We start from the raw sequence: 12957 nt of genomic DNA on the forward strand, positions 1-12957 counted from the left end.
GAATTTTAAGGGGACAGAGACCTTCAGTTCATGGCAACATTTTATATATTAAAGCAAATCTTTAAAGTCTTTTTTCACTCTCAGCATCAGATAATAAAAATACTAAAGTAATCTTTGTAATATTTACAAAGTTATTTTTACCTATATCTGTTTGTTTTTAGAAATATTTTTTAAATATGATCTTATGATATATAATTTGTTGTAAAATTTATTGAAATCTCAAAAATTTCAATTTATGGTTAATAATTTTGTTTGTTGAGATCTTTGATTGACTTTTCTCTGGAAACCCAAAGATTTTTGAGAAAATACTCCTTTCAGGTTCTTAGTTACCTAGTAAGCACAGAGCAAATTCTGCTTAATGGAGGATTTTCTTTTGCTTCTTTAAAAAATATTAAATGTATAATTATTTTACCAGGATATTTTCCAGGTACTATCTTTTAGTCCCTATTCAAATCATCTTTCTTGGAAAAAATTTACAAGAAAAAATTACTTTAAATCATTCAATTCTATTTATGATTCTTCTTAATGTTTCACCAATGTATATGCTGGAAAAAATCATAGGACTTCTCTGTTTCATCTTGTGCCAGTCAGCACATAAATTTATACAATTAAAATATGAACTTCATCAAAAATTCTTCTCACAATCCAAGATATTCCAAATCACATTTATAGAAGTTAAAAATTGAATTCTGTATACCATCTGAGCTCTCACTATTTGATTTGTTCACGTCCTTCTTTGCTTTTGTCTGGATAATTTTCAGTGTCTTCTTGCTTGCAAGGTCTATTTTCAATAATTGCTGTTAACACAGTTATTTAGAAGCTGAAGTTTCTTAGCACTCTATTCACTGAATACTTGGATTAAAAGATTTCCAACCAATTTTAATTAAAATGGGACCAATTATTTCAAAACTTGTTTATAAAATAATAATATATTATAGGTTCGTTTAGCCATACCATATCTGAACTTTGATAGACTTGTTTGATTATTTCAAAGCTTTGATTGTTTTCTTAATTCTTCTAGATCAATATAACATATTACACTACAGTTCCATCCACTCTGTGCCTACATGTTTCTGGTGTGTTTTCACTATCTGTCAAAATGTGAATAGGTTTATTTTTTATCTTTCTCCTTGTAACCTTTATGGATTGGAGTATATCCCCTTGGGTCCTTCCATTGCATGAGATGATGGGACAGGGATGGACTGTGGAGGCTTTCTCCTTTTCCCTGCTGGCTTGTGGGCTGCTCCCCTGTTGTTTTCCTGAAGGATTCAAAATACGGCCTTTCCTCTTTCAGGTAGCCTTTCCTTGGTCTTTCTAAATGAGTTCTCTCTTGGGGTGATTTTACTTTTCTTTTGCCAGAAGCCTCAGTCCCAGGGCTCAGGGCCCTTGCTGCTCAAAGTCAGGCTCTCAACTGTAGACATCCTCTTGCTTTTCACTACTTCCTGGACCTGCTTCCCTAGAGCAGCTCCTCCAGGGTGACTCCCCTTGGAGTCATTTGAACCTTCTCTCACTCTCACACCTGGTGTTTCTTCTCTGCTGAGTTTGGATCCTGTCTCTCTAGCTGTTCCTCAGAATAAACTCCTCCTCCTCTGGAGGAGAGTATTTGCAGGTATTTCTGAGGCTCACAGGCACTGGCTCTGCCACTGAAGTGTTTGCAGCGCTGCCTTCTGACTTTTTTGAGTCAGAGCCTGCCAAAAACTTGGAGGCTTTGAGGGCTTCCAGTATACCTGTGGCTCTTTGTTCTCTCCAGCTTCCAAACTCAAAGTTCCATCCTCTGTTTGGGTTCAAGTACAGGTTGGAAATACATTGGTTTCCACAGCATTCATAGGTTGTGTATTCCCACACATCCTGCCATTCCCTCCTCCCCAGATACTGATTTGTATTGGTTTCACCTAATGCAAACATGTCCCAGGATATTTAGACACTCTCTCATCTAGTTTTGTAGAATATGCTATCATTGTTCTTCCTTTAACTATTCTAATTTATTTCTTTGTTTTTCTAGGAAGAATACTTTGGATATTCAAAAAATGTGCTGCCAAAATGATCACATCACTTGAATTACCTGTGAATTCTAATTAGATAATACAAAGTAATTCTCACTCTGCCTTGTAATCCTACCCCCTCAGAGATAACCACTATTTAGCTTTTATTGGACTTTTAATTTTTTTTCCTCACCGAAGGACATTTTTTTTCATTGGTTTTTAGAGTAAGAAGAAGGGAGAGAGAGAAATATTGATGCGAGAGAGAAGCACCGATTAGTTGCTTCCTGCTTGCGCCTGGACCAGAGATCAAACCCTGCAACCCAGGTGTGTGCCCTGACTAGAAATTGAACTGGCTACCCTTCGGTTACAGGATGACACTCCAACCAACTGAGCCACACCGGCCTGGGCTTTCATTAGATTTTAAAATATTTTTATGGACTTAAAAAGATATGTGCTACCTCATATGGTCTGAATTGTATCTCCCCCAGATTTATATGTTGAAGCTTTAACCACCAGTGTGTTGGTATTAGGAAATGGAGCCTTTGGGAAGTAATTGGAGTTATATGAGGACATGAGAGTAGTGTATTCATGAAGAGATTAATGTCCTTATAACAAGAGATTCTAGAGTTTGCTTCCTCTCTCTCTCATGTGAGTACAGAGTGAAAAAGCTATCATCAGCAGGACAAAAAGAGAGCTTTCACTGGAGAACCTGATCTCTGCCGCTACCACCTCTGTTGACTTTAAAGTCCAAGAAGTAGTGAGAGAAATACAGCACAGCCTACTCTTTTGTAAATGTATCTGATGATAATTTATGACTAATTCTGCAGCTAGTGTCACCAATTTATTCTTTGGATGGTGTGGCGGGAACAAGCACCAGCATTATAATGTCTGGGAATAATTTCCCAGGTGTGGCACTGTGAGATCTGCTCCTCTGGCTTCGCCCATATTCTGGCTGGAGATTATCTGAAGGCAGTAGAAAGATGGAGGGGCAGAGGCTAAATCAAATGTTCATGGAATGAGTAAGTCATCATTTGTATCCCCTGCCTGGTGTGCTTTCCTGTTGAGTCTTATAATGGAGCCTCATGAAGTTCACTTGAAAGTGAGACAGAAGTTCCTATGACAGCTGTGAAGTGTTGCAGAAACACACCCAGGAAAGCTTCATGCCAATATCTATTCACAATTCCAGAGAGTCTTATAACTTTTCAGGTTCTACAAAAAATTCTATTTTTATTGAAATTGTATTAAATAACCATATTTGTACAGAATATAGGGCAAACACAAATATAATGTGTTAAGACCATCTCCCTTTTTTTTCCTGTTAAGATTTTTATTTTTTCAAGGTAACAGGAATTATATACAAATGACAGTAGACCCTTGCCTCTTTATTTTTATCTAAATAAAAGATAACTCAAGATGAATTCTCAAGAAAGAAAAGGAGCTATGTACATAAGGGACTATATATTCCTTCATCATCTACTTGGAAGCAGTAGTTGTGTTGCTGTGATAGAATCAGGAAATAGGTTGTGATAAGTTGGAAGAGGTACATATGCTGCTGTTATCATTTTGAAGCAGCAAACCACCGGCCATGCAATGCACTGACAGCAGCAATGGCTGCAGGAATTGATGGGCACTTCACATACACATTGCCCTGAGCTGAATTTTTGGCAACATAAATATGAATAACTCCTCCATGTTTATTACATTCTTCAATGACATCATCCTTAATCTCTGTATCCCATCCAACTTCTTCTTCCATTTGAGGGTTAAACATGTTAGAGAGTTGAAAACACTGTGGTGCAAGAGGTTGAACAGAGGCAGCCACAGCTAAAGCTGAAGCTTCAGTCTGTTGAGAAAGTCTTGTTTGCAAATCTGCCACAGCACCAATGCCAAAGAGCCACTCGTTTGTAGAGCTTGCTGTGCTGCTGGTGGGATCTGCAAACCTGTACCCTCTGCACGTCTTGTCATTAATTGGAGATGACCAGTTGTTCACAAGTCAATTCCAGTCCTTTCCAGTTCATCACTACCCAAAAATGAGCTAGTGCTGGGAGCATCAGTAGTTTCAGTAACAGGATCAACTTTCATTGGTCTTCCAGCTGGCTCAAATCCATTAATTTGTTCCAAAGCCTTCTTGGCACATTCTGAATCAGAACACATAATAAATGCATATCCTTTGGATCAACCTGTTTCACTATCCATCATAATCTGGGTACTTTCAATCCTTCCAAAAGGCTCAAAGATCCCCCAAAGCATATCTTCAGTTATATTAAAGTGTAACAAGCCCACAGAAAGCCTCATAGGTCCAGCACTTCCCTTTTGTAGATTGTTTGCCATTGCTGCAGCTCTGTTTTTTTTCTGCCTGTGATGTCTGTACTATGATTGGCACTCCTAAAACCCTTTGGCCAGTTAATCCTATTGCTAGAGGCACTGAGCTAACATCGACAAATTCCACATAAGCAATTCCTTTGGAATGTCTTGAATTTCTATCAGAAATCATCCTCACATCTCGAACCTTTCCTATCATAGAGAAAAACTCTTCCAAATCCCGTGGCCGAATTCTTGCTGCCAACTGCATGCAGAAAACAGTCCTTGCCTCTCTTTCCTCAGGAGTTAAATTGTCAATAGGTTCCCTCCCTCACAGGGTTCTTGTCTCTTCTGAAAGGACTTTTGCTTCGGGAGCTACGTGTGCTTAATTTGATGCTCTGAGGTAACCCAATCTTTCCTCGGATGGTACCATTAAATTCTGGTCTGGTGTAAGAACTTCTGTAGCGGCCTCTGAATCTGAGATCTAGACTTCTTGAGCAGCTCCGTCTTTTTTCTTTGCTTCTACTTTGCTTCCATTCATGGCTTTTGCTCTTTTTCTTTTCTCTATCTCTGCTTCGCTTCCGTTCCTTACTTTTGTTTCTTTTTTGTTCATGACTACGACCTATGCTCTTGCTTTTTTCCCCTCTTTCTACTATGTTCTTCATGGCCATTAGCACTGCTCAACTTGTTCTCACCCTTCTTGTAAGGAGCCTCAAGCATTGCTTCAACATCAGCATCGTCTACCATTTTCTCTAACGCTCCTGAAGACTTCCAGGCCCCTGTGCTGCTCCTGTTCAGAAAGAAGGGGGCTGCTGCAGCTTCAGCCGCCCTTGCTGCAGTTAAGCCTCTAGGTCCAGGCCTCAGTACCGCCCAGCCCGAATTTCAGGCCCGGGGGGCAGACCGGCTTGAGCAAATCAAGAAGAGGCAATGGGATTAGAGAAGCCCCTCCAGAGTGCAGGGCGGCAGGGCGGCTTGGGCAGCTCAGGATCCAAGCCTGTGATGACGCCTGCATCTTCTCTGAAATGGCCAGACCATGCTTTTTAATGAATCAGAAACTTATCCCAGAAAGGCTTCTTTAAGTTTGTACTTACCAAATTTAAGAATAAAAATGAAACTAAATAGCAAATATCTAGTTATAATACCTTGTGTATTAATTTAAGTAGACATTTATTGAAAGTTGCACATAGAGTAATATATTAATTTTGAAAGACCTTTTTTATACTCTCATGTGCCAAGAAACACTAGTATTCTAACTCTTCACACTGTGGATTTGGTATCAGAACCCTCCTCACTACTACAGCCGTTGTCACCATCAACTTCATTCTCTCTGTCCAGTACTTGCATAGTTCTGGGACAATGTGACTGGCGACTTTTGTACCAAACTAGAGAATCCATTTGTATAATGGTAAGATTGTTCTTTTCTCTTTTAAAAAAATAAAAACAAAACCTAAAATTTTTGACAATATATTCTTAACCACTGCCACATGAATGTTTATTATATTATTTTACACTCTGATCTTTAAAATCCACATTTAAAATGACATCTAATACTTGCTATTGTGGAATCATTACCCCAGAAATAATTACTAAATTTACCTCCTTTAAAATATCTAATTTTGTTACAGTAACAGCTTCATTGGATGAACTGTATAAGCATCTAAAACTAACATTGGGGACTATAATTTTAGGGAATATTATTATTTTATTTCAAAATCCCCCAAAAGAAGTTTGAAATAGAATGTGGTAGCCCCATAATATGAGAGATTTTGTAAGGATTTGGACATAAAGTGGCTCCTTCTTTTTATGAGGGGTAATTTCTTTCAGGAAAAACAATGTTACCTTGTTTTCAGTCATATTTAAATTAATTTAGGGAGAATATCTATCTTCATAATAATCATCTTCCTGTTTACATACAGGCATATTTTCCTACTGTTTAAGTCCTTATATTTTTCAATAACTTTTGTTTATTTCTTCTCAGGGAACTTGGTCTAAGTGTCTTGAAGGAAATGTTTTCCCTTTGTCATTTTTTCACTTGCAAAACTGTGTGTGTTTACATGTATACCCAGAACTCTATTTGGAAAATAATATGCAATTTCCATGATGATGACTGTTATGTAGATTTTTAATTATGTGTGGTATATTTGCATTCTATGGAAAATGTTCATGAACTAACTCTATATGTGCTCTTTTTTTCTATCATAATCATGGGTTTATTTTTCAATGTTTTATTTTTTATGCTATTACAAATGTCCCATTTCTCTTCCTTTTCCACCCTCCACCCAGCCCCCCCCCAATTCCATAGTCAATCCCTATACCATTATCCATGTCCATGGGTCCTACATGTACATTCTTCGACTACATGTGCTAACTCTCAATCACAAATAATAATATTTAAGACCACATTCTCCTACAGATGAATCTTGATATTGGTTTAAAATTTAGGGGTGTATCCTCATTTGACTATCATTGGTCACTCTATCCAGCAGGTTGTCATGGTATATAGAAAGATTTATTGGTTATATAAAGTCACCAAGAGGAATTGTTGTGAAAGCAGTTTCCTCAGACCTCATCCTAGTCCCACTAAAGCAGATCTCTGGAGAGGGGACCGAGTTCACTAAGCTTCCACTTGATTCTCTGCCCACCAACATTTGAAAACTACTGAGGTAGAGCCAATTACAAGTACACAGATAGAGAGCAAGTCTTAGTTCTGCCCAATGTACATTTACAAGTACATTTACCATTTTAGGTAATTAATCAGAACCCTCACATACCTGATAGTGCTAGAATCTGTTTTTATGTTTAAAAAAAGGTTTATATTAGCTGTAGAGAACTTAAAAGCTAAAGGTTTAATCTTATTTTCTTTATAAATAAACAGACTATTCTTTATTGCTTTTTTATGTTCAGTTTCTTTTTAAAATGTAGACATTCTGGTCAAGAATTTTCATATTATCTGTGAATTCTGAAAGTACAAAATTCCTTTTTTAGATGAATAAGTATAAAAGAATGTAATCTAATTTCACTTATATATGTCCATAAACAGTGTATAATAACAACAATGAGGATGTGCTTATTTTTCTGCATCCAGAAGACATTCAAAGTAAAAAAATCTCAGGATTATATATATTTGATTTAGGGAGTGGAAGTATTCAAGTAGTGGTGTTTGCTAGCAAAAAAAAAAGATTTATTTTTGATTAGACTTCTCTACAATTATTTTAAAATGATTTGGCTGATGTTAAATCTAGAGGGTAAGAGTAAATATTTGAAAAGACAATAAACATTTTATTCTTTATATATACAAAAGCAGAGTTAGAACACTATCTTCTGATGCATAAAAATTAAGACATTTAAATAGGAATAAAAGTGCATATTCCTATTAAAATAAGTATAATCAAATAACTTAAGAATTTTGAATTCTTGGAAGGATATAAGCATAAATGACACCCTAAAGAGTAAACACAGTCCTATGATAAATGTGTAGATTATTTCCGCAATGTTCTCTTATATAAAGCACATCCCATTGCCATATCCCTAATACACTGTATTTGCAACTGTGTACCCTTGATTCAGCAGCCTTCTGAAATGTGCCTGAGCTATTAAACTTCTCTATGCTATTAGTCACACTCTTAGGTAAAACCTACGTAGGAGTTTCTAGACTCCACAGACTGCTGTTGCTGATAAATGAACCTTACGTTCCAGCCAAACTATTTGCTCTTCCTTTCAACTATGCTACATCGAATGAATAAGCTAACTTGCTCCTCTTTTTCACTGTGCTACATTTGAATGGATAAGCTAACAAGAATCAACATTTACTGACCTGGTTAACACCTTCTTTGAGCAATATTTATCATTTTGATTTTAGTGAACAGTGTTGTAAATGAAAATGAACTTTTAACCAATATCTAAATTCCCTCAATGAATTCTAACTACCTTCAGTGGATCCAACTTCCTTCACTTATTGTATAGTATTGTTCACATGGAGCCTCAGCATTTCTCTCTAGTTTGTTCCTTGCAGATTTCCCATGTATCCCACCTCCCTGCCACACATTCCAGCACAGCCCACAAACCCATAGATTCTCCATTGCCTTGGGTTCTTGCAAGCACCAGAATCTTGAATATTGAGGTCTTCTTCAAGAATTCTTAATGTTGCTCAGTGCTTAATATGTTTTACTATCCTGGTCTGTCTGAAAATTGGATCGGAGTTCAACCCTGCTCTTTTGAAGATTCTCAAATTGCTAATCTTTGAGCACTTTCCATTGTATTATGGTTGCTGACCTAGTTGTTATTTCTTTTCCTTAGCTAAACTATTGAGCTTCACGTGCCCAGACATGGTATTTCATCTCAGTCATCCCATGTTTAATCTAGAATCAACATAGAGCAAACCAACTTGGGATTGGTTGTTGTTGATAACTTATTTTCAGAGAGCCTGTGCACTTAAAGCTGTTTTATTTTAAAACGTTCTAATCCATAGGAACCATTAGAAGAAGGTGAGGTCCAGATTACTTTCAAATAAAGCATTAACTATTTAACTCTTTGATCTTTAGAGAGTATTATTATCCTAATTATTTTAATTATTTTATAAACTAAAATTTATTTTATTTTAATTTATTATTTTTATTTTTTATTTTTTTATTTTTATTAAGTTACAAGGACAAAATCAAGGGGGAGGGTAGAGGTAGGGGAGGGAGGTGGGTTTGGCTGGGGTGGGGTGGAGGGATGGGGAGAAAATGCAGACAATTGTATCCTAATTATTTTTAAAAAGCAGATAAAACACTGTTATTTTAATACAGCATATCAGACTTTTGCTACTCATTATTGAAGTATTTTGTGAGACATAATTTGACTAGATGTGCATAATAATAAGATAAAAATAACAGCTCAGCTTTGCTTCTTCACCCTGAGAGTAAAGGACATTTAATTTTATATATTGTTCATTTCTTTTATTTTCCCCATTCCTAATCCTCCTTCTTATTTAATCACATGCTTGAAAAAAGAGATGCTAATGTTCTGAGACACCATTAGAACTTGTGTGTCTCTGATTAAAATTAATAATGCAATACTGAAGGAGAAATTGCATTATTATCTACTTCAATCCTTAAAAATACCACCTGGCTTAGTAAATGTCACAAACAAGGGGATTTGTAATATAAAATAAATGTTGCATACTACAAAAGAGAAATAGTGACCAAATCTGGCTGTTGGGATTATTTATAACTTTTTAAATTGCCATTTTTTAAATAATTTTCTAGAATGTATAAATAATACTTGTAATATATATTATATAATTACAACTATGGTTATTGAACACATGCATATACTTAGTTTAGTTTATGCTACATTGTGGTTGATGGTCTACATATAAACACAAAAGATCTGGTTAATAAATAATATTTTAGTCTGAGTTATGGTGAAAAATTCTGACGATCAGATTTAAATGATAATTGTCAACTGTCCCCTCAACTTTGTGTTGGGCAGAGGTTAAGGGGGTTTCAATATTTTTCAGTCTTTTAAAAATAGTCTATAAGGAGAGTATGTTTAGGTGGTGATTTTAAGTGACGAGTTCTTAGATCATAAATCCCCTGGATTAAGGAAAAAAATTATAGTTTTATATCTGATGCCAGAACTCCCATGAAGATATGCATTAGGTAACCACTATTACTTTAGGATGTTTCTAGAGCAGTGGTTCTTACCTAGGAGCAAGTTCTAGGAGATATTTGGCAATGCTTAGTGGCATTTTAGTTGTCTAAACTAGGGAGAGGGGTTTGTCTTTCTGGTGTCTCATGAGTAGAGGCTAGGGGGACTGTTGAACCTCAGACACAGTATAGGACAGCCAATCACAACAAAGAATTATCTCACCCCAAATGTCAATAGAGGTAATGCTGAGAAACACTGTCTAGAGGAATTGTAAATAGCTTGATATCAGTAGCTCTGTTGGTTTTTAGCTTTAAACCTACCCCTGGGAGTTATAATGAGTCTACCTGTCAATAATGAGAGCACTCAACAAAGAACACAACTCTACACTAGTGGACATGGAATGTAAAGAATATAAAGATGGAGTGGTGGGATTAGGGAAGGGTGTTAGTAAAAAATGATAGTATACTGGACTTAGGAGAAGAAAGAATATATATTTTGAGAACAAATGCGATAGTTCATTTCAGCAGAACTTCTGTTATTGTTTTTCTTGGAAGAGGAACTTAAGGTCTTTATATTCAATTGAGGTGTTATTAATCACTATGAACAAGAACAGGTTTGAATTGAGATGAAAGTCCATATTGCTTGGGTTGGAGGCTCAGGACATGCAAAAGAAGCCAGGCTGGGTGGTGGTGGTGTGGTACGCAGTTGGGAAGTGGTCATCTATTTAGGTATTCAGCCACATGACTCACCTTTCTCTTGGGCTAGCAGAAGGTCTCTGATGAATTTTCCCTTTCCATATTAAAATTATAATCATCCTGACATCATCTTTGTGTTCTAAAACTCACTCTAGTCTGCCTGTGAACTTTCTGTGTGAACATCCCAGCTCAGGGACACCCTGGGGGCTTCCCTAGACAAGGCTACTCTGAGCTTTCTGTCTTACACAGGAGAGACCAAGAGAAATATAAAACCATTCAGGCAGCATTTTCAAGTGAGGAAGAAACAGCTGAAGAAAAATGAAAAGGCAGGTAAGTGAAACAAGCATGAAATTAAATCCTATAACTTGGGTATTAAATAACTAAAGCCAAATAGAGAGAAAGATAGATAAATAACAAAGTTAGGAGAAAAAAATCCCTCTAAAACATTTTTTAGGATTAAAAAATCCTCATCCTGCCCTGACTGGTGTAGCTCAGTGGATTGAGCACTGGCCTGCAAACCAAAAAGTCACTGGTTTGATTCCCGGTCAAGGCACATGCCTGGTTTTTGGGCCAGGTCCCCACTTGGAGGTGTGTGAGGGGCAATTGGTCAATATATCTCTCACACATTGATGTTTCTCTCCTTGTCTTTCTCCCTCCCTTCCCCTCTCTCTAAAAATAAATAAATAAAATTTAAAAAATATTTAAAAAAATTAAAAATCCCTACCCTGAGTTTATAAAAAAGAAAGGCTTTGGATTATTATATTTCATCTGTATACATTTTTAATTTTTAACATTTATTTATTGATTTGAGAGGGGACAGAGAGAAAAACATCAATTTGTTGTTTCATTTATTCATGCATTCACTGGTTGATTCTTATACGTGCTCTGACCAGGGTCAAATCCACAACCTTGGCCTATTGGGCTGATTCTCAAACCAACTGAACTACCCAACCTGGGCTATTTTATCTATATATTATAACAAAGTTTCAAGAGGTTCAAAACAAAAGGGAGAGAGAATCATTTTAGGATTTAGAATATGATATGCTCACTTTCATGTTCTGCAAAAATCTACCAAGAAATAGAAGTGCAGACTTCTGATATCTTTCACATGTATTTATTTATACAATAGAAAATACCAGACCTTATACTCACTTAGGTCTACAAGCAGACTTTATGTTGTATTTAAATTGAATTTGGTTCAAGAAGTTTAAATTTTAAATTGAAAAAAAGTAATCATAAGAAGAGGGTAGCAGAAAAAAATGCTTTCTAAAACTTTAAGGCATTTTCTTCAAAAGGTATCTTCATCCACATCACTGGTTAAGAAAAGAATATTTTATTCAAAGGACCTCATCCTGAAATGATCACCTGGGAAGCAGAAGTGGTAGAGAAAGAAGCATCAGTCAATGGTGCTAAAGGTTCCATTGTCTTCTTATGGTCTGGACTATTATATGGGCTTTACATGACTTGCCTCTAGGTTGTATGTTTGTTGAATTTAAAAAGAGACCTTGGCACCCTGATCAGGTGGCTCAGTTGATTGGAACATCTCTGGAACATCTCAGTTGATTGGAACATGTCTGATGCACCAAAAAGATTGCAAATGAAACTGAAGACCAGAGAGAGAATGTGACTTCCCAAAGTCACAGTGTATTTGGTTCAGCTGGACAAGAACCTGAGCCTGTAACTGAAGAGACCAGAGATCTTTCAGTTACAATCTTGGGAAACAGCCCTAAGATATTTGCAAATTATCTTGTGGGGGGAAAATGCCTAAAGTCAAAAAAAGTCAGAAAGCTCTCCCAGATTGCTGGGAGTTGATCGAACCAATACTGGATGAGTTAGATCAAAAGATGAGAGAAGCTGAAACAGAACCTCATGAGAAAAAGAGGAAGGTGGAATCCCTGTGGCCTATCTTCAGGATCCACCACCAAAAGACCCGCTATATTTTTTACCTCTTCTACAAGCAGAAATCCATAAGCAGAGAACTGTATGAATACTGTATTAAAGAAGACTATGCAGACAAAAACCTGATTGCAAAATGGAAAAAGCAGGGGTATGAGAACTTATGTTGCCTGTGGTGCATTTAGACATGGAACACCAATTTTGGGACAAACTGCATTTCCCAAAAGCAAGCTGGAAGTGGGCTGGATCATCGAGTGTGCGCACTACAGCTGCCGGTGCTGCTCAGGCTGAGGCCCTTGAGCACTGACCCCTCTCCACCCAAGACTTTGGACTTCACAGGTTTCTGCCTGTCATGCCACCCCTTTCCTGGGAGCAGCTCCTCTGGTAGAGCAATGGTCTCTATGTGTGAAGGCATTGTTGTTCATTAGCTGTAATGTGTAGAAATAAAACTT

General features: G+C 36.7%; 2 pseudogenes; one reads left to right on the forward strand and one right to left on the reverse strand.

Annotated features, from left to right (window-relative positions):
• Nucleotides 1-3311: 3311 nt before the first annotated feature.
• LOC112321504 (RNA-binding protein 39-like) lies at nucleotides 3312-5030 on the reverse strand (annotated as a pseudogene).
• Nucleotides 5031-12369: 7339 nt separating this feature from the next.
• Nucleotides 12370-12796, forward strand: LOC112321407 (protein BUD31 homolog pseudogene; annotated as a pseudogene).
• Nucleotides 12797-12957: the final 161 nt, after the last annotated feature.

Source organism: Desmodus rotundus, chromosome 13 (assembly GCF_022682495.2).
Source record: "Desmodus rotundus isolate HL8 chromosome 13, HLdesRot8A.1, whole genome shotgun sequence".
NCBI lineage: Eukaryota > Metazoa > Chordata > Mammalia > Chiroptera > Phyllostomidae > Desmodus > Desmodus rotundus.